General features: G+C 47.1%; 1 protein-coding gene across 1 annotated transcript in view; it reads right to left on the reverse strand.

Moving 5' to 3' along the window:
- LRFN2 (leucine rich repeat and fibronectin type III domain containing 2) overlaps window positions 1-26,389 on the reverse strand; it is a 390,172-nt gene that overhangs the window by 336,270 nt on the left and 27,513 nt on the right. Inside the window, exon 3 of the mRNA XM_063632414.1 lies at window positions 10,945-11,115. The gene's annotated coding sequence lies outside the window, so the exon portion shown is untranslated. The remainder of the gene's footprint in view (window positions 1-10,944; window positions 11,116-26,389) is intronic.

A 26,389-nucleotide genomic window follows, 5' to 3' on the forward strand; every position in this document is an offset into this window, starting at 1 on the left:
CATCGATTTCTCACACACCCCAAGTGAGTGTTGAGGTGGCTCTGCCCCTTTGACAACAGGTGCAGCCCAGCTCCTGAAGCAAGAAACCTAGGCCAAACATCAGGCTTGGGATTTGGGTTTGGGATAGGGTTTGAGTAGGGTTTGAGAGATGAGGTTAAGGGTGAGATTTGAGAGGCTGGGTACTACTACTTGTAGGGAGCTTTCAGATTGGTGAAGAAGAAAGAACCCTGCCCTAAGGGAGCTCAAGGGGAAAAATACATGAATGCAGGCCGTTAGGGCCCACTGGGACACAGGGCTGAGCTATGCCTGGAGAGGAATGGGTAGGGAAGGAGAAACAGAGGGTGGGGAAAGAGGAGGAGGTGACTGGTGATGCTCTGGCCTGCCCGTTGCAGCTGGATGTGAGTCCAGCAACGTGAATTCTCTCTCGAAAAGCTCCTGGAGACACTCAGTTGTATGGCTCTCTGTGTGTCCCTGTATGTGAGTGTTTCTGTTTGGCAGAAGTCGGGGAGGTAGGATGGAAATGGGACAGGACATTCAGAGATGAGCGACTAATTTCCTGTTAATGGCTGGTTGCTTGGCAACCCAGCTTCTCTCTGCCTGTTGCCCTCAAAATTGGACTGCAGGAATTTTTAGTGTTAAAGCGCCTCCCATGGAAACTCAATTCTGTGAGAGGCGGGTCCTGTCGTCACTGCCCTGCCCTTCCCTGCCCTGCCCCGCTGGGTAGGAGAGCAGGGCACAGGACACACAAAAACCAAAGCCTGCCACAGCCTCTCATTCTGTCTTTTGTGCCATCCTCTCCATGAGCAATCACGCATACACATGTGCTTACACACACACGTTTATATAAGCACATGTGCACACACACAAACACACTAATCTGTGGCTCACACACATAATAGTAAACTGTTACTATCTCTGAGGGCCTACCATATGACAAATATTTTGCTTCAAGTTTTATATTCTCTTCATATTCTCTGTTCTTCTTCCCTGTGGCCTTATGAACTATAATATCATCACATTTATAAAAAGAAACCAGGAAATCATGTCCAGGGACCAGCGTACTCATGTGCAGTTGTTACAGAAATTCAAGTGTGAGGGGGGACCATCTTTCCAAGGATGGCCTCCATTCAAGTCCTTCATTCTTACCCCCAACAAATCCACTGAGAATAATTCCATCTGGAGAGAGAGAGAGAGAGAGAGCTAAGCATAGGAGTCCCTTTCTTCTTTCCAACCAACCAGGACCTCTAGGGATGCCTGTTCTCTGCCGTCTCCCACCTGAGTTTGGGGACCTCAGACAGGAGCCTGAGCTGGTCTGAGCTTTGGCGTAAGTGGCAGAGATTTAATACCATATATCCAGCATCTGGTCTTTCAGAATGACAATTTCTTTAGAGTGGAAATATGCCACCTAAACAAACAAAAAAGTATTTCTCAGCCTTCCCTGAAGATGGCGGTGACCAGTGAAATATAAGGGGAAGTCACTGGGTGGGGATTTTGGAAAGGATTTGTAAAGGGAGGTTTCTCAGCTGATAGATACCCTTTTGCCTTCCCCAATGTGTCCTGCTTTCTATCTAGAAGGTCAACAAGATGGCTGGAATTCTAGTGGCCATCTTAAGTCATGGGGTGACCTTGAGATACAGAAAGACACATGGAGGCTGGGACGTGGATGGTACCAAGGAGCCCTCTTGACAGGCCTGGATTGCCAACCCAGACTTCTTTTACATGAGAGAAGAGCAAACTTGAATTATATTGGCCAGGAGCCTACTCAATATTTGGTCTTTCTGTCCTGCAACTGAACCTAATACTAACAGATACAGCAGGTGTCCAAAAACAGAAAGTATTGAGGCCCCCGGTGCTCAGAGATACCTGGAAAGAGTGACTGAGCTGAGATAACCCACAGCCCCACCTTGAATCCAAGACCTTCCATCGGAAGCCAGGGCCTGCCTGTCACTATCTTCCAGGAAAGCTGTCTCGGTCACTTCCCTGGGCCTCAGGCTTTCTCAACACAAATATCACCATCTCCGTAACACCCTCTCCCAAAATAATGCTTTTAGCTCCCCACGTCCCTCCCTCGTGAGACCTGAAGCCTGAAGAAGCCTCCCTAGACAGTTTGTAAAGGCAAAGAATGGCACAAGTGCGAATGATGATTTCATCAAGAGTCTGCAGGGCACAAGGCTGTGCCAGTCCTTTTCTGGAAGGTCAGGGATAGGAAGAGAGGTTAAGGAAATGCCAGAGGCTCTGAGTCTGGCTGAGCCAGGGAACGAGAACCAGGATCAGTCCATAAACAAGCAGGAAGTAGCCCCTTTTGTTTTGAGCTCAGGCCTGTACCAGGGAAGCTGAGTCACTTAGGGGTAGGGAATGGGGGCAGGGAGAGGGCAGAGCCCCCAGACTCGTGGTTAGGACCCCTAAGTGCAAAATCCCAGTTCTGGCTCCAACTTGTCCAGAAAATAAGGGTTTTTGGCTAGGTGAGCTATGAAGCCGCTTTCACCCCACGGGTCTGGCGCCATGGTCCCTAGTTTAAGGAGTTTGTTATCCGGTACACAGACCCCGTCTCACTCACTGTTCTCCACACCCTCTTCGGTGTTCCCCAAACCTCTAAATGAGCCCTTGTGTCCACACTTTAGCATAAGCTGGACCCTTCTCCTGGATTCCTGCCCCTCCAGCACACCTTATTCCCTCCCCTTACGAAGGTCTCTGTCTAAATGTTACCCTCTCAAAGACACCTTTCCTGGTCACCCTGTCGTAGGTAGCACCCTGATCACTCATCCTAATTGGTTTTCTTCACTTAATATTTGCTTGTTGTCGGTTTGGATACGGTGTTTCTCTCTGATATGGTTTGGATCTGTGTCCCCATCAAATTTCATGTTGAATTGCAATCCCCAGTGTTGGAGGTGGGGCCTGGTGGGAGGTGATTGGATCATGAGGGCAGAGTTCTCATTAACAGCTTAGCACCATCCCCTTGGTGCTGTCCTGGAGATAGTGAGTGAGTTCCTGTGAGGTCTGGTTGTTTAAAAGGTGTGTAGCACCTCCCTGCTCTCTCTTGCCCCTGCTCCCACCGTGTGAGATACCTGCTCCCCATTCACCTTCCCCATGATTGCAAGGTTCCTGGGGCCTCCCCAGAAACCAAGCAGATTCCGGCACCGTGCTTCCTGTACAGCCTGCACAACTGTGAGCCAATTAACCCTCTTCTCTTTATAAATTACCCAGTCTCAGGTATTCTTTTATAGCAATGCAAGAATGGCCTAATACCCTCTCCCATGAGAATAGTAACTCCATAAAGACAGAGATTTTGTCTGTTTTGGTGCACTGCTGAATCCTCAGCATGTAAAATAGCACATAGTAGACATTTTAATAAATAGTTAACTGACAAACAGAATGAGTGACTACACGTGCAAGTGTATGTACATTTTTTCATTCACATGCATATACATATATACATACTTCCATGCAAGCATCCCACACCTACACACACACACACACACATATAGCTTTTTGCATAAGTGGAAATTCTAATACACTGTTTCAGGACCTCTTAGAATTACACAAGCTAGAAAGGCAATGCCAGAGTCTCATTCCTAGCAGACGTCAGTCTGCATAACAAAGCATGTGGGGTATGGCAATGAAATTTAATGTTCAAATCGCATAATCAAATATTTTTATTTATATGCCTTTTATACTCCCTATATAATAAAAGTATTTTCATGGGTGCTTTTCTAATTCAGTGTGTAGCTCCCTCCTACTTCTGGTTTTACATGAGGCTCTTTTAACAATACTCTGGGGAAACACCCAGCGAGAGAGGGATGGGCGATTTACTCTTGAGTGGTTTATAACACCATGTAACCAATGGCAACCCTCATGGGCTACTCCCCATCTCCCCCTAGTTGTTGGAGATGGGAGGGAGCATGCGCTGGGCTAGAGTAGTCAAAGGAGTTGAACAAAACATGCTGTTAGCACGTAAATCACCTTCATCTCCCCCTCCCTTTCTTATTTATGCTACATAATAGAGTAATTAGTTCATATTTACTAACAGTAAAAGAGAACCAGCTCAAAATGGTGAAGTTTCTTATAGGTACAACTTTTCTGTTTCATGGGTAAATATTGGTATTGTGTACAGAATGCAGTAATTTATCTATTTCGAATGCTCATTAACAGCTGTTAAACTTTATTATTTATTAATAGGTGAATAATTTGTTTAATTTTTAAAAATTAAATATAGAACTACTAATGGATTAAATTTAAATAATTAAGTCTGATATAAGCAGACAGGGATTCCAGTAGAGAACTGTGTTCTGCAAAGTGTTCTGTATAAGATACAAGAATCCTGTATATGGACAGACTTCTAGCTGTACATGGAATATACACTTATGTATTCATGAATGAGAATCAGGGCAGCAGTAGACACAACAAGCAGAGGTAAGGTTAGTCTGATTCCACTTAGAGAGTGACTTCAAACCCTGCCTGCTAAACCTGTGGAGCCAGCCAGTTCCACAAAGAGTTTTAGAGCCGTCTCAGCCATTCTGATGATAGCTCCTGATACCAGTCATCTTGGTCTGTTCAAGCTACTATAACAAAATACCTTAGACTGGGTGATTTATAAACAGTAAATTTATTTATCACAGTTCTGGAGGCTGGGAAGTCCAAGATCAAGGAGCTGGCAGATTTGGTGTCTGGTGAGGGTCTGCCGCTTGGTTCATAGACAACGCCTTTTGGCTGTGCCCTTACAGGATAGAAGAGATGAGGGAGTTCTCTGGGGTCTCTTTTATAAATGCACTTATCTCATTTATAAGAGCTCCAACCCCATGACCTAATCGCTTCCCAAAGGCCTCACCACCGCTTTGGGGGATAGTGTTTGAACATATGAATTTGGGATGTGGGACACAAACCGAGGCCACAGCACCAGTGCGTCTCACATTTCCATGTGCACACAAGTTACTTGAGGATCTTGTTAAAATGCATTTTCAGATTAGCAAGACTGGGTTGGGTCCGAATCTGTGTTACTGACAAGCGGATGCTGTTAGAAATGACCCAGGGCCTTACTTATAACAGAAGGGCCTTAGGCTACAGAAGCCCTTTCTTTTCCCTGGAGTTTCCACTCTCCCTGCTACACATTCTCCAACCCCAGGTCCTCTTGCAGCTCTAGCCATTGGGCTTGGAGCTCATGTGGCTGGTTGTGGTGGGATGAGCTGAACTGTCTCAATCTCTCAATTGATGCCGAGTGCCAGAGCCTTTACCAACGGCTGAGTATGCAGCTGGGCAACCTGGGTGGGATCCTGCCCCATGGAACACGCATGATCTTAGGGAGGAAGCCATGGACCAGTCCCCATATGATTCCTGTTAAGGAAGAAGATGTGCAGGGGTCTGGGGGTTAACACTTTAATACTCCTAGCGTCATGCTAAGCACTCATCAGGGGCTCACTAAATAGTTACAGAATATAGAACATGATTAAAACACACATTCTAGAGCCAGAGTGCCCAGGTTCAAACCCTCTAATTCCCAGCTGTGTGACATTGAGTCACTTACTTAACATCTCTGGGTGGCCATGTCTTCATCTGTCAACCTGGGAAAATATCCGCCTCAAAAGTTGATAAACTTTGAATGAGATACTATGTTAAATATAGATGTGTGTCTAGAAACTGCTTAGCATACAAATTCAGTGGTACCTACTATTATTCATTATTATAGGCTATCTGGTGAGTGGGATCAAACTGTCTTCACATCTAAACAGTTCTCTATGAGCTTCACCCATCCCTGACTCTAAAATCCAATCACCATTTTCATAAGAAGATAAACTAAGACAGTGCAAGAAACCTTTCCATTACCTAGCTCTCCGTCCCTGGAAGCCTTAGCAGTTGACTAGCTCTGCCCATCTTCAGTGCAATCAACACAGCAGCTGTGGTCCTGAATTCCTGAATGAGCACAATATGCTTCCTTGAATCTCTAAGAGACATTAAATTGCATCCGACAGGGTTTTGATGTTCTCTGGGTTTTGCTGAATCATATTTATTTGAAAACTCATTGTGTGATACCTACAGTGAGTCTCTGCTAAGCAGCATGAACAGGGCTGAGGAGTCAGAAAGACCCAAGGCCAAATCCTGGTTTCATCCCTCCCATGAAGATCACACCTACAGCAGAGCATGGTCCCTCCCATGAGGATCACACCTACAGCAGAGCATGGTCCCTCCCATGAGGATCACACCTACAGCAGAGGATGGTCCCTCCCATGAGGATCACACCTACAGCAGAGGATGGTCCCTCCCATGAGGATCACACCTACAGCAGAGGATGGTCCCTCCCATGAGGATCACACCTACAGCAGAGGATGGCACGCTGCTCTCGGGAGTCAGAACCCCTGACTCCAATTCCAGATCTACCGTTAGCAAAGTTCATGTCTCTGGCAGATTGGCGAACCTTTCTGAGCTTCAGCTTCCTGATTTCGGTTGAGTGAATAATGGTATCTGCTCCCAGGGTTCTTAAGAATAAAATGAGATGATGCAGGGAAAGCATTTGGTTAGCCAATGGGGACTGGCATCCAATATGCTGTTATACAGTCAGTCCCTCTACTGCCTCCTCCAGTTCAGGACAACACTGGTCTGGGGGACTTCAGGACCTGGAGGAGGGGGATGGAGGTGTTACGGGAAAGGGCAATCAAGCAGGCCTTTACCCTGACCCCTGTTGCTCTAGGCATTTGCTGCAGGTATGAAAAAGTTTGAAGAGGTAGAAAGTGCTAGCCCTTGAGAGGTGTTGATGGACTATGACAGAGGCCCTGTTAAATGAGCCCCTTGAGGAATAGCCTTGGGGAGACCCTTTACAGCAGGAAATTCACCACTCCTAGTCCCAGCACCTACTAATGGGAGATTGTCAGGGACTGGGAAGAGGAAGATTTATTCTGGGTTGAAAATTACATCCCTCACTGTTGCAGTATTTCTTTATCTCCCTTGAAATGTGAAAGCCAGATTCAACAAACTCTGTGGCCTCAGGAGCTCAGACGTCCAATTTACAATAAATAGAGACCAAGAGCTTCAGAAGGAAAAAAATGTTGGGAAAATTGTCACTTAAGGATAAAGCCTTAGGGACAATCCAGAGGAGACATATCCCTGACGGAGAAGATCTGAAAGGATTCAGAGGCTGACTCCTATGTGCCTGCTCAAGGGGTCCCCTACATCCAAGTGACTAGAAGCTAAGGGGCCTCCAACACTGTTCCCTTCATACTGATAATTGCGACAGGTAACATGGATGTGGAGCCTATGATATGCCAGGCACTGTACTGAGTGCTTTACACTCACCACCCCATGTACTCCTCAAACAATCTGGCAGGGTGGGCATTACCACCATCGCCATTATACAGGTGAGGAAACTGAGTCCCAGAGTAATGTGCCCACCTAGGAGGTGACAAGGGCAGCTGGTTGCTCTGAAGCACAGCAATGCTGCCTCCTGGGGCTGGCCCCACTTCGCTGTGAACTTCGGGAGAGCCCCAGGCTGGGGCCGGAGGAAGCCCCTCCAAGCACTGCCAGCCTGGCTGCTGTTATTTGCACAAGCTGCCTTCCTTTTCAACCATAGTTTACACAAATCCCTCCCATGAAGCTTTGAATTTACCAAATTAGTAAATTAGAGAAGAGATATGGCCTTCATCTCACTGATTATATAATCTAAAAACAAACAAACAAAAAACCATCCAAAACCCTTACAGCCAACAAATATATGTCTTCTACTTAGGCAAAAATAAAGGGAGTAGTAAGACAGTCCCCAATTCCATCAATTGGGTAAATAAAGAGAATCATTAATTGGCTGTTAAGAAGTTGGTTAAAGGAAAATTGAACACAGAGGTGCCTGAGTAACTGGGTATGCAGTTATTTTGTCTTTGCTTTTTCAAGAACATTAACATCTTTCCTATCAATTATTTTTAAATTTAGATCTGATTGAGACTCTTTGAGTTGTGATACATCTAATAGTTCCCTTGGGCCTCTGTCCTCCCACCCCAAGTCTCAAAACATAAGATCATATAAAAGTGCTTAATAAATGCTTGCTGATCTAACAGTCAATTTGGCTTGAAAATGTGTCTCCCAGCTATGGTCCAGCATTCATCAGGGACCCAAGAAACCTGCAAGCACAGAATATTTGAACTGGAAGAGACCTTAGAGATTGCTTTGCCCCACTCCTTGATTTTACTCCAAAGGGTCTGCACAAGAGGAATGAGAGAAATCTGCCTGGAGCACGTGGTTGGTTAAGAGTGAGACAGGCCAGGAACCCAGGCCCTCTCCCTCCCAGGCCACATTGGCTTAGGGCCTCCTGTATGCCCGGTGTTTTTCCCTCCTTTAGTCTTCACAGCAAATCTATGAGGTAGGTCCTTTTTTTTTTTTCCTTCCCTTCCCTTTTTTTAGATGAGTAAACAAAAGCTCAGAGAAGTTAGGTGGCTTGCCCCCAATCACACAGCAAGTAAGTGGCTGAGCTGGGATCTGATGCCTCCTTTGAAGCCCCTCCTGCTAGCTCAAGGATCTTGACGAAACATGGAATCTAAAGCTTTCTTCTGAGAAGGTGAGTTTAGTAGGAAGAGCTTTGGATTTGCTAGTCAGGGGACCTAGACTGTGACTTTCCAGAGGCAGACCTCAGGCTGTCTAGTTTAGCACATTGCCTGGTATTAGCAGTTGTTCAATTAACATTTGATGGTTAAAATAATTACTGTATATATCTGGCAAAGGACTTATATGCAGGACACACACACACATACAACCCCTAAAACTTAACAATACGGAGATAAATAATTCTCTTTTTTAAAAGTAGACAAAAGATTTTAACAGATAGTTCACCAAAAGCCAACGCAAATGGCCCATAAGCATATGAAAAAAGTTCTCAGCATCAACTGACCACCAGAGAAATGCAAATTAAATTGATAATGAACTATCATTACACACTCACCAATTTAACAATGTAAAAGGCTGATGACAGACTGTACTGATGAGTATGTGGAACAACTGGAATTCTACTGTGTTCATGAGAATAGAAAATGGTATAGCCACTTTGGAGAAGAGTCTGCAAGTTGCTTATAAAACTAAATACACATCAACCTTATGACCCAACAATCCCGTTCCTGGGTATTTACCCAAGAGAAATGAAAACACACATCCTCAGAAAGACTTGTACAAAACTGTTCATAGCAGTGTTATTCTTAATCACCCCAAACTGGAAACAACCCAAATATGTATTAACAGTAGAATGGATGACCAAATTTTAACACATACATACAAGAGATGCTATTCTACAACAAAAAGGGAGGAACTCTTGAAACATACGATACGAATTAATCTCTAAAACATTATGTTGAGTTAAACAAGCATTTCCCAAAAAGGGATATAATGAATCATTCCATTTATATGAAATTCTAGGATAAGTAAATTTAATTTATGGTGCAAAACATCAGAACAGTGGTTGCCTGAAAGTTGAAGGCAGGAATTAACTGAGAAGGGACACAAAGGAACTTTCTGGAGTGATGGAATGTTTGGTATCTTGATAAGGATCTGGGCTGCACAGCAGTATGCTTTTGCCAGTGATACGATATGCAGGCCAAAGTGTTTGAGGCTGAACTGCGCTGATGTCATAACTTACTTTGAAGAGCATGAAAAATAAGATAGATTAATAGATGAATAAGGGATGGATTGATGGAAAGATCTGCGATAAAACAAAGAGAGCAAAATGCAAATTGTAATGGGTATATGAGCGTTCACTGTGCAACTTTTCTGTACTTTAAAATTTTTATAGACAATTTTGGGCAGAAAAAAATGAATAAAACTTGGATTCCACAGCTGGCTTAGCACGCATGCCCTCCAAGGACCTATGTGGACCCTCCTGCCCACCTCTGCAGCCTCATTTCTCATCAGCCCACACCTTGCGCTCCATACTCTGGCCACAAGGACGTTCTTTCACTTCCTCAAACCCACCATGTATGTACTACCTCAGGCCACAGGATCTTTGCATATCCTATCTCCTCTGGGAGGGTCTCCCTTCCTTTTCTCCCAGATAATGCCTCCGACTTCAGACTTCAGTTCAAATAGTCTTTCTCGGAGTACCTTCTCTCTCCATTCCCCACCACCACAAGCTTAGGTCCATGGCTTTAGTTCTTGAAGAAACATGTTCCTTTCTGTCACAGCACTTGCTGTTCAACCCTTAGTGTGACTGTTCTGTTTAGAGCCACAGCCTCCACAAGACTGACAGCTTCATGGTGGCAGAACTGTGACCATTTGGGCTCAGCAAGGCACACCCCCACCCAGCACAGTGCTTGGTCATAACTGTGCCCATGTAGTAACTGCAGAATGAATGGATATTCCTAACTAGCCTGTAGCCCTGGGGACACAGTCCTCCCTGCTCCATTTTCTCAGCTATCAAATGAGAAAATTAGTGAGGAGCAGCCTTCCTCTTTATTTATTAATTTATTTTTTTTTTTGGCACAAGACCAATTCAGAACAAATATTCAGAAACAGCATGTTTAATTCAAAATGAAAACAACTTTACTGCATCTTACAGAAAATATAATGTATATTCCTTCCACTAAGATTATCCACTTTGTCGAACAAAAGAATTTCAATGAGAAAATTGGTGCTGCCTTTTAGCCATTAAAATGTTCCCATTTGGGCATTTCGAAAAGCAGCAACAAGAATAAGAGGCAGCTTTCTAATCTTTCACCCCTTAAGATTCAGAAAGTGTTAGAATCACAAAGCTCATTCACACCTGTTATCTCATTTCATCTTCTAAGTAGGTGATGTATTTGTAGATGGTGAAAGTGTGGCTCAGAGAGGTAAAGTGACTTGCCCAAAATCACACAGCAAGTTGATGAGAGAATACATTTTAATTAATTAACTCAATCTAATGGAATAATTTCTGGGCACGTATCCACCTGTTCTGTGTGTGGTACTATGCCGGGTGCTGGGACTACAGTGACAATAAGACGCAGCTACCTGCTCTTTCCCAGTTTGGAGTCCTCTGCCTTGATTGTCAGATCTTCTCTCTGGAGACGGTAAGGAGAACCAATCAACCCAGGTTTCTCGGTCTCAGTTCATCAGAAGTAGAGTCAGAGACAACGATGTCAGGACAACTAGTTGATTTGGGAAGTCACCCCCAAGAAGTACCTATAGGGATGAAAGAAAATAAGAAAGGAAAAAAAGCCAGTACAGGGAGCAGATTACTGTTGTGGGTAACTGGGGCTCGGTCCCACTGGGAATCTCTCAGAGACTGCGTAGAACACATTCCAGAGCTGGCTATTTATGCACCAACTGCCATTTAGTATTGTTCGGGAGCCACTCCTCAGGGTAATTCCCTGGTACTTCTGTCGTGTGGGAGGGCACAGGCATGCTCCAGTAACCAGAGAAAGCCCTCAGGCAGCGTGCACAGGAGCTTTCACAAACAAAGGAGCCATCATTTTGTTTGGAAACAGAATTTAAAAGGGCACACTAAGAGGACAGAGGAGGGCACCAAATGCAACTGCTGGGTCAGGACAGGGTGAACCCCCCGGAGTCCTAGAGGGGCCCCCTATGGGTGCCACGACTGCATGGCACTCAGCCCCTGCTGCCGCGGCACAGGCTCTAGGCATCAGCCCTGGTGGACTGAGGGTCTCAGCCTGGCTTCTGAGGGACCCCATCACCAACCTCATTTTAGGCAGCATCAAAAAGTCTACATGAGGCCGGGCGCGGTGGCTCACGCTTGTAATCCCAGCACTTTGGGAGGCCGAGGCGGGCGGATCACGAGGTCAGGAGATCGAGATCACGGTGAAACCCCGTCTCTACTAAAAATACAAAAAATTAGCCGGGCGTGGTGGCGGGCGCCTGTAGTCCCAGCTACTCGGAGAGGCTGAAGCAGGAAAATGGCGTCAACCCGGGAGGCGGAGCTTGCAGTGAGCCGAGATTGCGCCACTGCACTCCAGCCTGGGCGACAGAGCGAGACTCCGTCTCAAAACAAAAAAAAAAAAAAAAAAAAGTCTACATGAAAGCAATTCAAAAAGTCTTCTTCCTGCCTCGGAGCTGGTTGCTCTGGGGGCTTTTCTCTCAAATCCTGCTATTCCTTGGGAAGAGAAAGGCTGCTGAGGTGTTTGGGGGAAATAAAGTTGCCGTGGATCTTTGGCAGTGTTGAGGTGATCCCTGTGACACAAACCGTGAATGATGCCCAGTGTCCATTCTCTCCTTGTTTTTAGTATCACTCAAGCTTTAGCAGAGCTTATAGCTTCCCTGATGCAGACTACATTTCCAAGATGCCCCGACAATGAGAACTGGCCATGTGACTAAGTTCTGGCCAATGGGATGTGAGTGAAAGTGTGGGCAGAAGCAATCTCCAGGCCATATCCTTAAAAAAAGAAAAAGGAGAATACTCTTCATTCTTTCCTGACCTCCCACCAGCTAGAGATTGGCCACCACTGGAGCAGCCCTCATGCAGCCTGCAACGGAAGGCCTGTGCTGACAGTGGCAAAGCAGCACCCCCAGTCTGGGGTGGATAACCCAGACTACCCACCTGCCTCTAGCTTATCACAAAAGAGAGTGGTAAACTCCCCTGTGTGTCAGCTGCTGTCTTTTGAGCCTCTATTACAGCAGCTTCACCTGTTCCCTAACTCAGCTATCCTAAAGGACACTACCTGCTCTAAAGGCAGCTATACCCCACATGGGACCACTTCACTCGGACCAGCCCCTGCCCCCACCTTCCAGGTCAGGCCCAGCAGGTGCGACCAGGTGGGACCACTTCACCCAGACCTGCCCCCGCCCCTGCCTCCCAGGGCAGGCCCAGCAGGTCCTAAGGCTATTGCTCCAATTCCCAAAGTGTGCCCTTGATTTACCCCCTACCCCAGCCCCCAAACTCCCCATGGGGTGGCGCACCTTTGCCCTGGGAAGATCTTGATTCTGGGCTCATAGAAACCTATCATCTTATCATCTTCAGGGACTTTCAGTGAGCAGAAACCACAGAGATGGCTGGGCTAGTGTGCTGTAGAGAAGCCAGGAAGGCAGAGGAGGTTGGAGGGCAGGGAGAGTGAAGAGCTCCTCCGTGGCGCCCCCACATGAAAAAGGGATGAGTTTGCAGCAAGAGGGATAGAGGAAGGCTGATCAGACCTAAACAGAGATCTCCTAAGAGTGGGGATCAGGTGGCCGGGCGTGGTGGCTCACGCCTGCAATCCCAGCACTTTGGGAGGCCGAGGCGGGCAGATCACGAGGTCAGGAAATTGAGACCATCCTGGCTAACATGGTGAAACCCCGTCTCTACTAAAGATACAAAAACAAAATTAGCCAGGCGTGGTGGTGCACGCCTGTAGTCCCAGCTACTCGGGAGGCTGATATGGGAGAATGGCGTGAACCTGGGAGGCGGAGCTTGCAGTGAACCGAAATGGCACCACAGCACTCCAGCCTGGGTGACAGAGCGAGACTCTGTCTCAAAAAAAAAAGGTAGTGGCAGGGGGCGCGGATCAGGTAAGTGCAGTTGGATTTGCCTGGATTTAGAGTGCTCCTCTCTGAGCACTGTGCCAGGTGCTGGGACTTGGTCTGTCCACACAACCTTGTGTCTCGAGTTGGAGGACAGAACCAGAGGGCCTCCAAGTGGCTTTTGCTCTAAAGTTCTGGAATATGCCAATGAAGAATTGCTGAAGATTCCACAGGTCAATGAGCTGCTGAAGAGGAGGAGTCATGCCTACCCCCCTTCTATCCCTACATTTGGCATAGTACTGGAATCTAGAGGGCCTCCAAAAGTATTTACTGAATAAATCTATAAATGAATGAGTGGAAAACATCCTTTAAAGAGGTTCCGATATTCCACATTCAACACTTGTTTTCTTCCTGTTCCATCTTTTTGGAAGACTCCACAGCAAAATGGAGACATTGGGCCATGCCCGTCTCTCTCCCCAGACCTGTGGGCTCCTCTCTGTTAGAGCACTTATTACAATTTACAGTGAAAACTGTTACCTACCTGTCTCCCAAATAAGGCTGGTGGTCTTGAGCAAAAAAGACTGTCTTATTTTTTTCAGGTGAATCCCTCAGTATTATGACTACTTGGTACAGAATTAAATCTGTATTCAATAAACATTTGTTGAATGAATAAATAAGTAAATCAGTCAATTCCATTGCCCATTGAAAAATGACACTATCAAACACATCTCCCAATCAGAAAGTCATTGAGCTTGAGAATACCATCTCTAAAACGGAATAGAATCTCCTTTCTTACAGGAAGTCCCAAGAGAGCTTGGGTTTCTCTTCCCTCAGACTGGGGCTCCCTGAGGACGGGGCTGCTTCTCCCCTCAGACCAAGGGTCCCTGAGGACAGTGCTGTGTCTCCCTCAGACTGGGGCTTTCTGACTATGGGGCTACAGGTCCCCTCAGGCTGGGGCTTCTTGAGGACGGGGCTGCATCTCCCCTCAGGCTGGGGGTCCCTGGGGACGGGGCTACATCTCCTCTCTGACTGCAGCTCCCTGAAGACAGCGGCTCTGCCTACTCCCACCCTGGACTGGGTGCCCTCGTGCGCAACCATCACGTCTCTGAGGTCCCTCCTCCTCATCATAAGCTTCTTCCGTTGATGAGCTCAGAAATGCCCTGCCCATGTCATGCTCATGAGCATTTTTAATGTTTCAGTTTCTCAAATGTGTTGAGGAATCATAAACTCACGGAGGAAAAAATGAGAAAGAAAAAAATAAAACAAGGAAATAAAAGCCAAGTTGTGGCTAAGTTCATTCCAGCAGGCAGCCCTCAGCCTCGAGGGAAAACTCTAATGCATGCACAAAAACCTCATGAATAATTATTTCTGAGTGGCTCAATACTTTAAATGCTGGATTTTTTTCCTCCTCAGAAGCACTCCGCAACTATTTATCGCAATGCAGAAGCCAGACAGAAGGTGATTAATTTTGATTTCTGAGGGATGAGCAGGCAGAAAGTAGGGTGGAGATCATGAGCAGAGGTGGGTGGGTTTCACAGGGCAGCAGGCGGATGGGGCCCCTAGGCCAGCATCTTATGGCAGAAAAGAAAGGCCACCATCCAGCAAAGAGGGTTGTGTGGGTTGCATTATCTTCTTCGCTAAGGAGCTTCGAGTTTGGTCCTTCTTTACCAGCTGTGATATCCACGGGCAAGCAGCGTGGTGCAGGAAGGCTACAAGGTCAGCTATTTACCCCATAGTTGATGTCAGCACTCTGAGGAGATTAAAACTAAAAAAAGAAGATCTTTAGGTCTATGAGATGAGACAGCTGTCCTCTCACCAAATCAGGGGTGAAAGTACCCCAACTTCTCCTTCAGAGGGTGGTTCATTTGAGTTATCTTCCCAATAGTCCATGGGCTGGTGGTTCATGCATTGGCTAATTCATCTGAAGATGCTAACCACCTACTTGGTACTTTCTTCTTGGTTTATTTTACCATGCGACCACCCTGAGACATTGGAAGGACAGGTGCTATGATTCTCATTTTATGTTTATGGAAATGGAGGCTCAAGGCAGCAAGGGACTTGTCCACAGTCTTCTGTTCTCGGAAAGGTGAGGCAAATACAAAGGCCACTGGTGTCTGGACTCCTGTTACGCTGTCACTGGCTTGGCTATTAGGCGCCTCCATAGTGAGAAACTTTAGTGGGGAGACACAGAGCGTGTGAAATTGGATAGCACACCTGGCCCGTCCTGCAAGGGCACCTAGGCACCATCACCTCAGTCACCCACCTCCTTCTACTCTGCTCCTCTGCTCCCAGTGACATCTTTTACGTGCACTTCCCCTGGGTCCTTGGTTCTATTAGCCTCACTCTGGCCCATATGCCAGCCTAAGCATGGTTTCTGCAGGGATGAACATCTGGCCTCCTCAACGAACTGCTTGAGGCCAGATGTCACGTCTTATGCTTCTCATATATTCTTCACAGGACCTAGAGCAATGCTGGGCACAGGGCAGGAGTGAAATGGAATGGCAGCTATCATCATCATATCAATGGCTAACATTTACAGAGCACTCATTTTGGGCCAGGCACTGCTACAAGCGGTTTATGTACATTAACTCATTTAATCCTCACAGCAACCCCATTAGATGGGTATCATTATCCCCATTCTCATTGTATATGCAGGGGTGCGGAGGCCTGGAGAGATTTAGTAACTTTTCCGTATAGCAAGTAAGTGACCAAGGCCACATTTAAGCCCAGGCCACTTGGCTTCGGAGCCCTCACACCTAAACACAACATTATACCGCCTGTCAGTGTGAGACCCCTACCTGTGTGTTTATCTCTGCAATGGCCCTTTCATTCATTCATTTATTCATCCTTAAATTTGCTACCATTTACCAAGAACCTGCCATGCCCAGGGCATTGTGCTAGTATTCTACACGCACCTCACTCTCACATCCAAATTGCAGTTAACTTTGTCGTGATCTCCATTTTATGGTTGAGAGAGGTGAAGTTGCTTTCCCAGGCTCACATTGCAGATAAGCAAGAAGGCTGGGATTTCCACCCAGGTCTGGTCTGGGAGTGTCCAAAGCCTTAGCTCTCTCCCCCTGAGTTACATTGCATCCACCTTCCTTCACCAAACTCGGTTCAACTCAGAACCCAGCATGGAGGGAGGTGCTAGCAGGAGGAGCCCAAGGCCTCTGGAGCCACTAGAAGTGGAAATGGTGATAATGAAGATAATTCTGGGCACGCCACCATGGCCTCTGCTATTCCCTACCATATGGCCACTCTAAACTGACCCCCAGCAATGGCCGTTTTCCAGCACATATGGGAATCAAACAAGATAATATATGTGTGGCAAGGTCACAGATGTACTTACAGCACACTCAGATGTGCAGAGAAGGCACTTTTCTTTATTTCCTGTTAACTGATTGGAGTGTGTGCCCCTAGTCTGTGGGAATCGGGGAGGGGCAACTAAATTTTAGCCCAATACGGTCATCTAAGTTCAATTCAGTGATTTAAACAGTCTTTTTAAAAACCACTTAGTTTCTTATGGATAAAATGCTGATCTTTCTTTCCATCCTGCCCTGCAGGGTAGAACCATTGTGGATGGTGAGAGGCTCCTATGGCACCAGACGGAAGGGTACATGTGGCCTCAAGCAGTCCTCGGGTATGTGTGGGTTGGTGCCCAGCAAGACGAGGGTGGGTGGTCTATCCCTGAGTGTCCAGCAGCCCTCCACTGCTGATAGGCAAGGCTGATAACCTTCTGGCATGTTCTTTTCCAGCTCTGTCAGGGCAGGGCTGCCCCTGGTACTCCCGTATGGAACAGGTCCCATTCTGCCTCTTGATGATGCTGAAGACCCTCTGAGGTCCTGTCCTGCAGCCTTCTCTGAACTCTGGGAAACTCTCAAACTAGAATTACCTCACTTCAGGCAAGCAGAAATTTCTGGGCTCCATCATAGGCACGCAGAAACCAAGAGGTACTTGGAGACCCAAACTCAAGCCTTCTCCCCACTAACCATACCACACTGCCCAGTCAGCTTCAGTGCGGCCACCTCACACTGCAGCAGGAGTGACCTGGGAGGCCAATGACCTGCCTGAATCCTAAAAGAGATTGGGGCAGAATCCTCTCTACTCTGGTGTCTTCTCCATTAATACAGGAGAGTTTAGCCTGGAGAAAGACCAGTCAGTTTTCAGGTCTTATTGCCTCCCTCCTCATCTCCAGCTCCTTCCTTTCCGCTATAAGCCTCAAGACTGGAATGAATGGGTGATGGGTGTTCCCTATGGAAAGCCCCACGAGCAAGTCCTCTAGGCCTGATAGCATGCATGCAACACTTACTGTGTTCCTATCTCAAAACTCCATTACAAGGGAGGTCTGATATATCCTCTGGCTGCAGACGAAAAGGCTAAGGAATAGAGAAGTTATTTGTCCAGCGAATGAGCCAGGATTTGAGCCCTACTAGATTCACCAGAGTCCTCTAGGCCGACTCTATGGAGTCTTTGCTCCAAGCAGGACCACTCTACCCTCACTGGAGTGACAAATCTCATGGCTCAGCCTTGGAGAAAGAAGACTGGATGAGAACACACTTTAGAGGGGAAGCTAAAATGCATTGATTTCACATTTGCAAAATATTATCCCCATCACAAATGAGATCGGTATTTGTAAACTGCAAAGCCTAAAAAAAAGGTAAAGGATAATTGCTCTTATTGAAATATCCATTTGTACTGGAAAATTTGAGAAGATTGTCTCTGCCCAGTACAAAAAAAAGATAGCATAGAATAAGGAAACTTGAGTTCTAATTCCAGCTCAGGGACTTTGGGCAAGTCATTCCCCCTCTTTTGGCCAGTTGCCTCCTCTGTGTTATGATAGGAATGAGTTTCTAATGCCCATGAGCTCTAAATTCCACATGTGTCTGCAGATCAGAGGAGCTGAAGGTCCCTTGCCAACGCCCACGGACTGAAGCTTTTACATGATTTATCCCATGCCTGGACCAGGGATGCACATGCTAAAGGATCAGGAAGTTTGGTCCCATGGGATGACTTCTGTCGAGTCTGGCACAGATTCCTGCATGGCCCACACAGCACCATGGGCTCCAGGCAATCCTCTCCCTGCTCCTCTGGCCACTCAGCCACAGAAGACCTTGTCTTCCCCACAGACAACCCATATCTCTGATGTGCCAACCCCAGGAGGGCTGAGGCTCTGCCCCCAGAGTCTTCCAGGCTCTTTGATTTTATAAGCTTGCAAAGGGAAAGGTGATTGTACAAGGGGATAATGAGGTGACAAGGAGCATTTTCAACAAGAGCACTCTACATGGGCTCTCAATTCGGTTTGGTTACCCACAGAGGCACCCTTTCACACAGGGCACACACGGCTGCCCCCAGAAATGGACATCCTCCCCTTCCCCGATGCACACTCACATCCGCAGAGATTTATCAGTTCCATTCACTAGTAATAACACACACACAGTTTATTAACATACATAGTTCACCGACACACACAGTTCACTAATAATAGCACAACCCATTTACTGAACACCTGCCACCTGCCAGGTGCCGTGCTCTATGCTTTACAAGGGTTGAATCATATGATCCCCATAACCACTTTTTGAGGCATATTCTAATGTTAGCCCCATTTTACAGATCTGCATCCAGAGGGGTTATATGGCAATGGCATATGAATCAAGCAGGTCCAAGCCAGTAAACAGAAACCACTCAGAGTACAGAACCAGAGGGAATTTAATGCAGAAAGTTGATTGCTTAGATGATGCAGGGAGCTGGGAAGTCAACAGAGGAGAGTAAGACAACAGCAAGACTAGCGATAGCAGGAAGCCACTGTCATCCCTAGGGCTGGAGGTGAAAGAAGGAGATCACCAAACCCTAGCAGTAGGGGTCACCTTGAACATTATGAGCCTGTTAGAAGGAAACTAGAACCAGAGGAAAGGCAGGCACTGCTGGAAATAAAAAGGAGAAACACTCTCCCTTCCTCCCACCCTCCAGTTTCCATCAGGGCCTCCTATCGGCGGACCCAGAAGCCAGTCAAGCTGATGAAGGAGCCTGAGAAACACAGCCAGTAGGAGTTGGGCCCCCTATTATAGAACAGAACAGGGGAAGGGGGAGAAATGGTGCCACGGGCAATGGCGTCTGTGACTGCACAGGCCATGAGATGAATCCAACCTAGATTCTGCTCTCAAATGTCCTCCCGAAGACAAGACATGTATCTTTAACCATAGCAGAGAGTGGAGAGTGGATAAAGACTTTAGAGACAGAGAAGTGAGACTGGGGTTCAAAGGGCTCAGAGGTTAGAGCTGCAGGTGGAGGGTGCAAGTGGGGGCTTCTGGGGGTCCACCATGCTTCTGGGTACCAGTGCATCACGTGGGCAAGTGGACATGAGTTGAGACTGCTTTCTAGACCAAGGCCGAAAGGGAGTAGATGGCCAGGGGTGAGATGACCTCCAGTGGCAGCGGCAAAAGCTGAAAAGGAGGCCGCGGTGTGGTCACGCCCCCCGGAGGCTCATCACCAATCAGATGAGAGATAAAAACACGTGAGACCAGGAAGATGATGCAGGGGCTGCAGTGTTTCAGTCCAAGCTTATGAGAAAGTTGAGGAGGAAAATAATAACAGCCGCCCCCATTCTTTGAAGATTCTTTATTCTTAAGCATCTTGACTTGCATCTTCCAAAGGAAATTCTGAAACAAGGATTTGAATGCAAGTGGTTTCTTTGGGCCATGAGCACAGGGAGCATGGAACTGGGCAGGGAAGGGAGGCAGCCACTTCAGGGTGCAGTATTGAGTAGACGACGGCTGTGGGCCACTGGGGTTCGGTCCTGCTGGGGAGGCCTGGGGCCCTGTGTGGAACACATCTCACGCTTGAACAATGAGCATGTTTGGGGACATGTGTGAGGCACCAAGAGCCCCAGCCCCACTGGGAATAGCAGAGTGTCTTCTAGCTATCCCACTGGGGAACGAGCTGAAGGTGCCACTAGAAGGGACTCAGACTCTTGGAAGTGTAGAATCTGGGAGAGAACTAACCTGAAAATCTGAAAGAATTAGAGAAAACTAACTAGTTTCCCTTTCCCCTGCCCTCTTACCCAGGCTTAAGAAGCTACCATCTCTGACGACTGCATTTCCTACCCCAACCTGGAGGAAATTATGGGCACTGGGAGCTGTTGGTCTTTCTAAATGGAGTAAAAATTGAATTCCCTTTACTTTCTTTGCCCGCCAACCCGCCCACTCTCCTCACACCCATGTTGCTTGGCCCCTGAGTACACTTGACATTCATTTTCCAGGGAGATGGTCTGAGTTTAAGTCTGGTGGGAAGAGGAGGTCCCTGGAGGGAAGACCAGGGCTCAAGGGCTGGGCTCCAGCCTCCTTGTCTGTACACGGAAGGATTTTATCATGGCTTGGGACCAGTTCCTTCACCGTTTCCTTTTTGCTCTCCCCACCCCCAGTGTGTTGTTTCAGAGAACTGGAGGTGCTTCCTTTTATCTCTACCTTGAGTATTCCAAGTTCTAATTAAGTTCATTTCAGCCCTCTGATTTGAGAAGCCTTATCAGGAATACTTAACCTGTGCAAATAATACGTGGAGCCAGCCAGCACGGGCCCTGCATGCTAATTGAACCTCACACAGGATCTCGACACAGCCAAGTTGCCAGGTCACCAATGAGCTCCTGAGAGGTCAGAGGAAGGCACTCATCCAAGAGTGAGAGAATCCAGCCTGGGCTTTTCACAACCCAAAGTGCTGGGCCTGGATTGTTGGCAACTGGATTGCTCAGCCACTGGGGTCTAACAAGCTGGGGGTATAACCAGGAGGTGCTTCTGAGGTTTGTTCCAATCCCAGATGTCCAGCACTCCCCATAGGCCCAGCACAGCTTCATGGGCTATGCTTTGTTCCCCCACAGACCTGGTTTCTTGGTCTAGAGGGAGGGGAAAGAGCTGGGCCACGAATGACCAAGGCCAACAACTTTCATAAGAGGCTAGGTGAGAAAGAAAGGACATCAGCCTGGGAATGCTGAGGCCAGGGTTCCAGTTCTTCCTCTGCCAGTAACCAGCTAAGACAAGTTACCTTCCTTTGTGGCCTCAATGTTCACACTGGGGCTGCTCAGAGATTTGGCCCTTGTGCCACATGGAGCCCCTGGCTCTCAGACCTGAAGACCAGCAGAGGCTGAGTGGAGTTCTGGCCCTTAAACCTCCTTAATCAAAGAAGCTGCCATTTCTCTGTTAGCTAATGGAATCCACAAAATATTTAATTTGTGGGAAATAAAAGATTCTGTAGCTAAAAATTAGTGTAAACTATTGGGTTAAGTGATCTCTCTGCTTCTTTCCAATTCTAACAATCTCAGTTTTCAAAATTCAGAATTAGAACTTGGTTCAATGGTCTCTCTCTGTTCCCAGAGCCATGGAACCCTGAATATATTACATTTTACTCTCAGCATTGTGTCTCTGGCGTCAGGTTAGATGATTGTACAGAACACCGTGCCTCCCCTGCAACCTCACATTTCCCAGAGATGTTGGCTCAGCTGGTGCAAATGGTGAAAAGTTGGGGACATTCCAAAGAGATGCTCCACGAAAGCGATCCCAGTCCAGTGGGCTTAGAACCCACATTTCCAGAACCACATGCAGGAGCAACAGGAACCTGTGAATGATGATTGCCGATGGTGCAGAGAAGTGAGCAGATACTGATGGGGTAATCAGGGAATACTTCCTGGAAGGAAGGGATAGAGACGGACAGTCTGTATGGAGTCAGGAGTGAGAAAAGGGTAGCATATCCAGATTATGCTCCACGCTGATGGATCCTCAGGTCTGCAAAAGATGAGAGTCAAAACAAGGAGGCAGGCTTGGCACACCTGGGTCAGGTAGATTCTCCTGTTCCTCAGAAGAGGCGTGTCCAAACTCCCCTGAAGTCCAAAGCAGGGCCTAAAAGGCGAGTGTTGCTTTTGTTTTTCTATGAGTGGGAACATGAAGGGGAAACACATCTAAACCAGGTTCTATGTGTCAGACTAGTTCCACTTGTCTAATAAGCCCTGAGAGACAAATACACATTGGTAAAGGTAAGGAAAGGAGGGAAGGGTATGGAGACGTGACTGGCAAGCCTGGGTGTGCAGGAAGCTGGAAGGCCAGGCTCAGACAGCAATGACTGAGGCTGAAGCTTATTCTCCTCCCCCACCCACACATTGCTTTTCTCCACAGCCCACAGCCAGAGAAGCCAGGAGGATGACTGCAGAGAGCTGTGCTGGGTCCTCTATATATGCTCCTCCCCCCAACCCCTCCCCCTCAAGACCCCTATCCAGCCTATGGGATCTCTCACTGGGCCTTCTGCCCCCAGGCTTCCATTTGGGTTTTGCCAATGAAGAACACCAACAGGAGATGGGGGAAGGAAGGAGAATGAGACTAGGGTGCTCATTCCCAGCTCCCACCCTGCAGGATCCTCAACTGGAGGCCGCAGCTCCTGTCCAGTGGTCCTGTCCATACAACTTGTTCTGCCTCTGGGTTCTGGCCATTGTTCTTCTGTTCCATCCCCTTGGCCCTTCAGATCTAGGAGTGGGAATGGCCCCTGTGTTACTAGCCCTGGACACCACATTATTCCTGTGATTTCTCTGTACCCTGCCCTCTTTAAATGGTCCCTTTATTAAACTCTACAAACTCCCCATTTGCAATGTGGCATCTGTTTCCTCTCTGAACCCTAACTATGATTTGAGCAGTCTCTGCTTGGGCCTGGGGCACAGTATCCAGTCACACTTCCCTCCTGACTCCACCCCCAAGTCCTCACCCCTTTCCATCTCTCCTGGACCTCATTTTCAAGATCTAGACTCTTTGAATTCAGTATCTGGTAATCACTTCATGGTATGCCTGTCGCTCTCATTACAGACAGGCACATTTTGGTCACATTAAAGAATAAACACAATGCCAGTGCTTAACACCTGAAAACACAGCTTTTATTCTGAGTTTTCTAGGTGCAGGCTGTTTTGAGCTGAACCAGGTTGATCAAGGAATTACATAAGGATTAAGCAAGTTGGAAGGCGCCTGTTAATCCAGCAATCAGACAAACCTGTACAAAATCATCTTGCTTCCTTTCCTAAAATAAGAATTAAAAAAACAAGCAATTGGCTTTTTTGTTAATTAGAGGATCAGCAAAAACTGGGCCAGTCAGGTAACCACATCAAGGAGTGGGAGGAGGAAAGAAAAAGGAGGTAGACGGTGCACAGAGATCCATTTTAATGGGGACTCACATGCCTGGGGAGCCTGCCAGGATGACCTCTCAACTTCCAAACCTAGACTGAACCCCTCATTCTCTGTCAGCCTGGATGTTAAGCTGTTTCCAAGCCTGTTCTCTTTTGGTTGAGCTCCCTGTAATTGGAAGTCAGTGTCAAAGGCCAATATTATTTTCTCCACCCAAACTCACTCCCAGGGAAGATACACATTGAATACGAGAAAGCATAGGGTTTGAAATTAACCCCCAAATCCTGGAATCAACCCTCAACACCTCCATTGAAAGTCTGTGTGATCTCAGGCAAGCAACCTTGTTTCTCTTGAGCCTCAGTTTTCTTCTCTATAAAATTAATCTTACATCATGGAATTGTTGTGAAAATAAGGAAAATGACCCAATTCAATACCTGGCACACAGTAACTTCATCCATGCTAGTCCCTTTCCTTTCCATTCTCCTTCTAACCATTCTCTGGGGTCTGTTTCTCCCCATCTAGATTGTTGCCATCGCTTCTGCATTAAACATCTATTTTCCCCTCTGTCTGTGCATGTCCCTTCTGTCATTTTCTGGCAGCAGAATCCCCCAAGTCCTTCACCCCTTCCTTTAGGGAGGTGCTCTTCCCAGGCTCCCTCTGGTTTTGGGGGGGGCTGTCAGTCCCAGTACTCCTGCCCCACTGTATCTCCCATCCCATTAGACCCTGAGGCCAAGCATGAGGCTCGATCAGAGTCCTTTCGCAGAATATTCTCTTTTTTTCTGGGCAATGAATGTAAAGATGTGACCCCCAAAGCAGCTGGCAGCCATATCCTCAGCATGTGGAGAGACCCGAGAACATGACGCAAAGGAGAAAGAGAGTCTTAGGGGACTTAAACCCAAACCAATCACCAAGGTCCCCAGAGCCTTCTCTTCAGTTCTGTTGAGTCCCGTAACTAGTTCCAGTCAATCCTTTTGTGGCCGAGATAATCAGGGTTAGTTTCCATGTCTTACAGCCAAACCTTCTTAACTGACCTCCCAGAATTGTCTTTGGACCCACTCCTATTCTTTCTTCAGATTTCAAGCAGAGTAGATTTCTAAGATCCCAAACCGCATCATGCTCGTCCCTGCTCCCTTGGCTTCCTACTGTTTTTAGAGTTAAGACCAAAATTTTCACTATGGCCTGCCAGGCCCTGCAGGGCCTCCTTTGCCTTCCCAGCCTCCTCTCTCACCAAGACCCTCCCCACCTGCTTGCTCTCTCTGAGTCCTAGCTATTTCTAGGCCTTTGTTCTCACAACTTGGAATGTCCTTCCACTTGCTGTACACCTAGAACACTTCTACTCAGACTTTGCATCCCAGGGAAACCTCTTTTCCTCAGGGAATCCTTCCCTGACCCACTTCCACCCTCTTTCCAATTTGATCAAGTTGCTGTAACAGGCTCATCTTGTCATATGTGATCCCCTATTGATTTGCGCATCATTGATGTCTGTCCCTCTTAACAGACTGTAAGCTTCCAGAGGGCAGGAACCACACCTGTATCATTCACTCTAAATCACCTGGGCTTTGAACAGTGCCTGGCAGAGTAAGGCTCTCAGAAGTTTTTTGAATGAATGAATAGGTGACCCACATACAACCTATTACCTAGTCTTGGTTACTCTTCATTCATGCAGTCTCTCCTTCTGGATGATTTTCCAGGCCCTCTGAGTCTACAATGCCTTCTTGCTTACTTCTCACCATCCCCCTCCCCAACTCATTCATCAGATCATTTCTGCCGTCCTAAAACCACCTGGTCCATAAGCTCCAATGGCTCCCTATTGCCCAGTATACAAAATCAACATCCACTCACTGGAGTTCTCCAAACTTATCCCCACTAGACAGCAGCCACAGTAATCCCCTGACACCCCGGCTGCCCCCTCTGCATTCACACACCCATATACATTCTTCACAGGGTTGGTTGCCTCTGCTATTCCCCTACTTGGAGGGTCTTCTCTCTCTTGCCATCAATATCCTATATCTTCTACAAATCTCTGTGCAGAACGACTGCCTCTGTAGAGCTCCATTCATTAAACTCTCCCCACAGTAAGTCTCCCGTCTCTGAGTTCTTCTCACAGTGATCCATTGATTATATTTAAACTTAGAACTTTTTTCCAGATATTTCATAATTGGTATAGTTCCTTGCAGGTCACTGAGCCCTTTCATACACATGAGCTAATTTGATCCTAAAAACTTTGTAGGGAATTCAGGGCAAGTATTTTAGGGAATAATTCAACTCCCAGGATCAGAAACCCACGGAGTTTGCATAAGGAGAAGGTATTTATTAGAAAGGAACTGGTGCAGAGCATGCTTCCTAATATCAGGGAGTGCAGGCTGGTCTCCAGGGGCCTAGAAAGGCATCCCGCAGGCTTCCTTCTCTCTTTCTCCTCTCCTTCTCATCTCTGGTCTGTCTTCACTCTATCTGTTCCATTCTCCTCTCTGCAAACCAGCCTCCTCTGAAAAGCTCCCCATAAATTCAGTGTCAACATAACTTTGAGTTCTTATGGTGCCAAATCTGGCTCCAGCTCTGAAATTATCACTCTGGGTCTCAACGTCATCCAAAGTTTCAATGTCTCTTCTCAATATCTCAGTTCAAGTTCTCAAGAGAAACACTGATTGGTTACTAGCCATCTAGTTCAGTGGCTAGTTTGAGCCACTTGCCCACCCCTGGCACAGTGAGCCGTAGAAATAAGTCACATCGCCCATAGCCCATTCAGCAAGGCCTGAGGGAGGGCAGGGCAGTGAGCTGAATAAGCAAAGGGATAGTGTAGTGTAACAAATACACAATGTGAGTGCTCAAGTCACGATGTCTGTGTACAAATCCTGGCTATT

Source organism: Symphalangus syndactylus, chromosome 23, assembly GCF_028878055.3.
Source record: "Symphalangus syndactylus isolate Jambi chromosome 23, NHGRI_mSymSyn1-v2.1_pri, whole genome shotgun sequence".
In the NCBI taxonomy this organism is placed as follows: Eukaryota; Metazoa; Chordata; class Mammalia; order Primates; family Hylobatidae; genus Symphalangus; species Symphalangus syndactylus.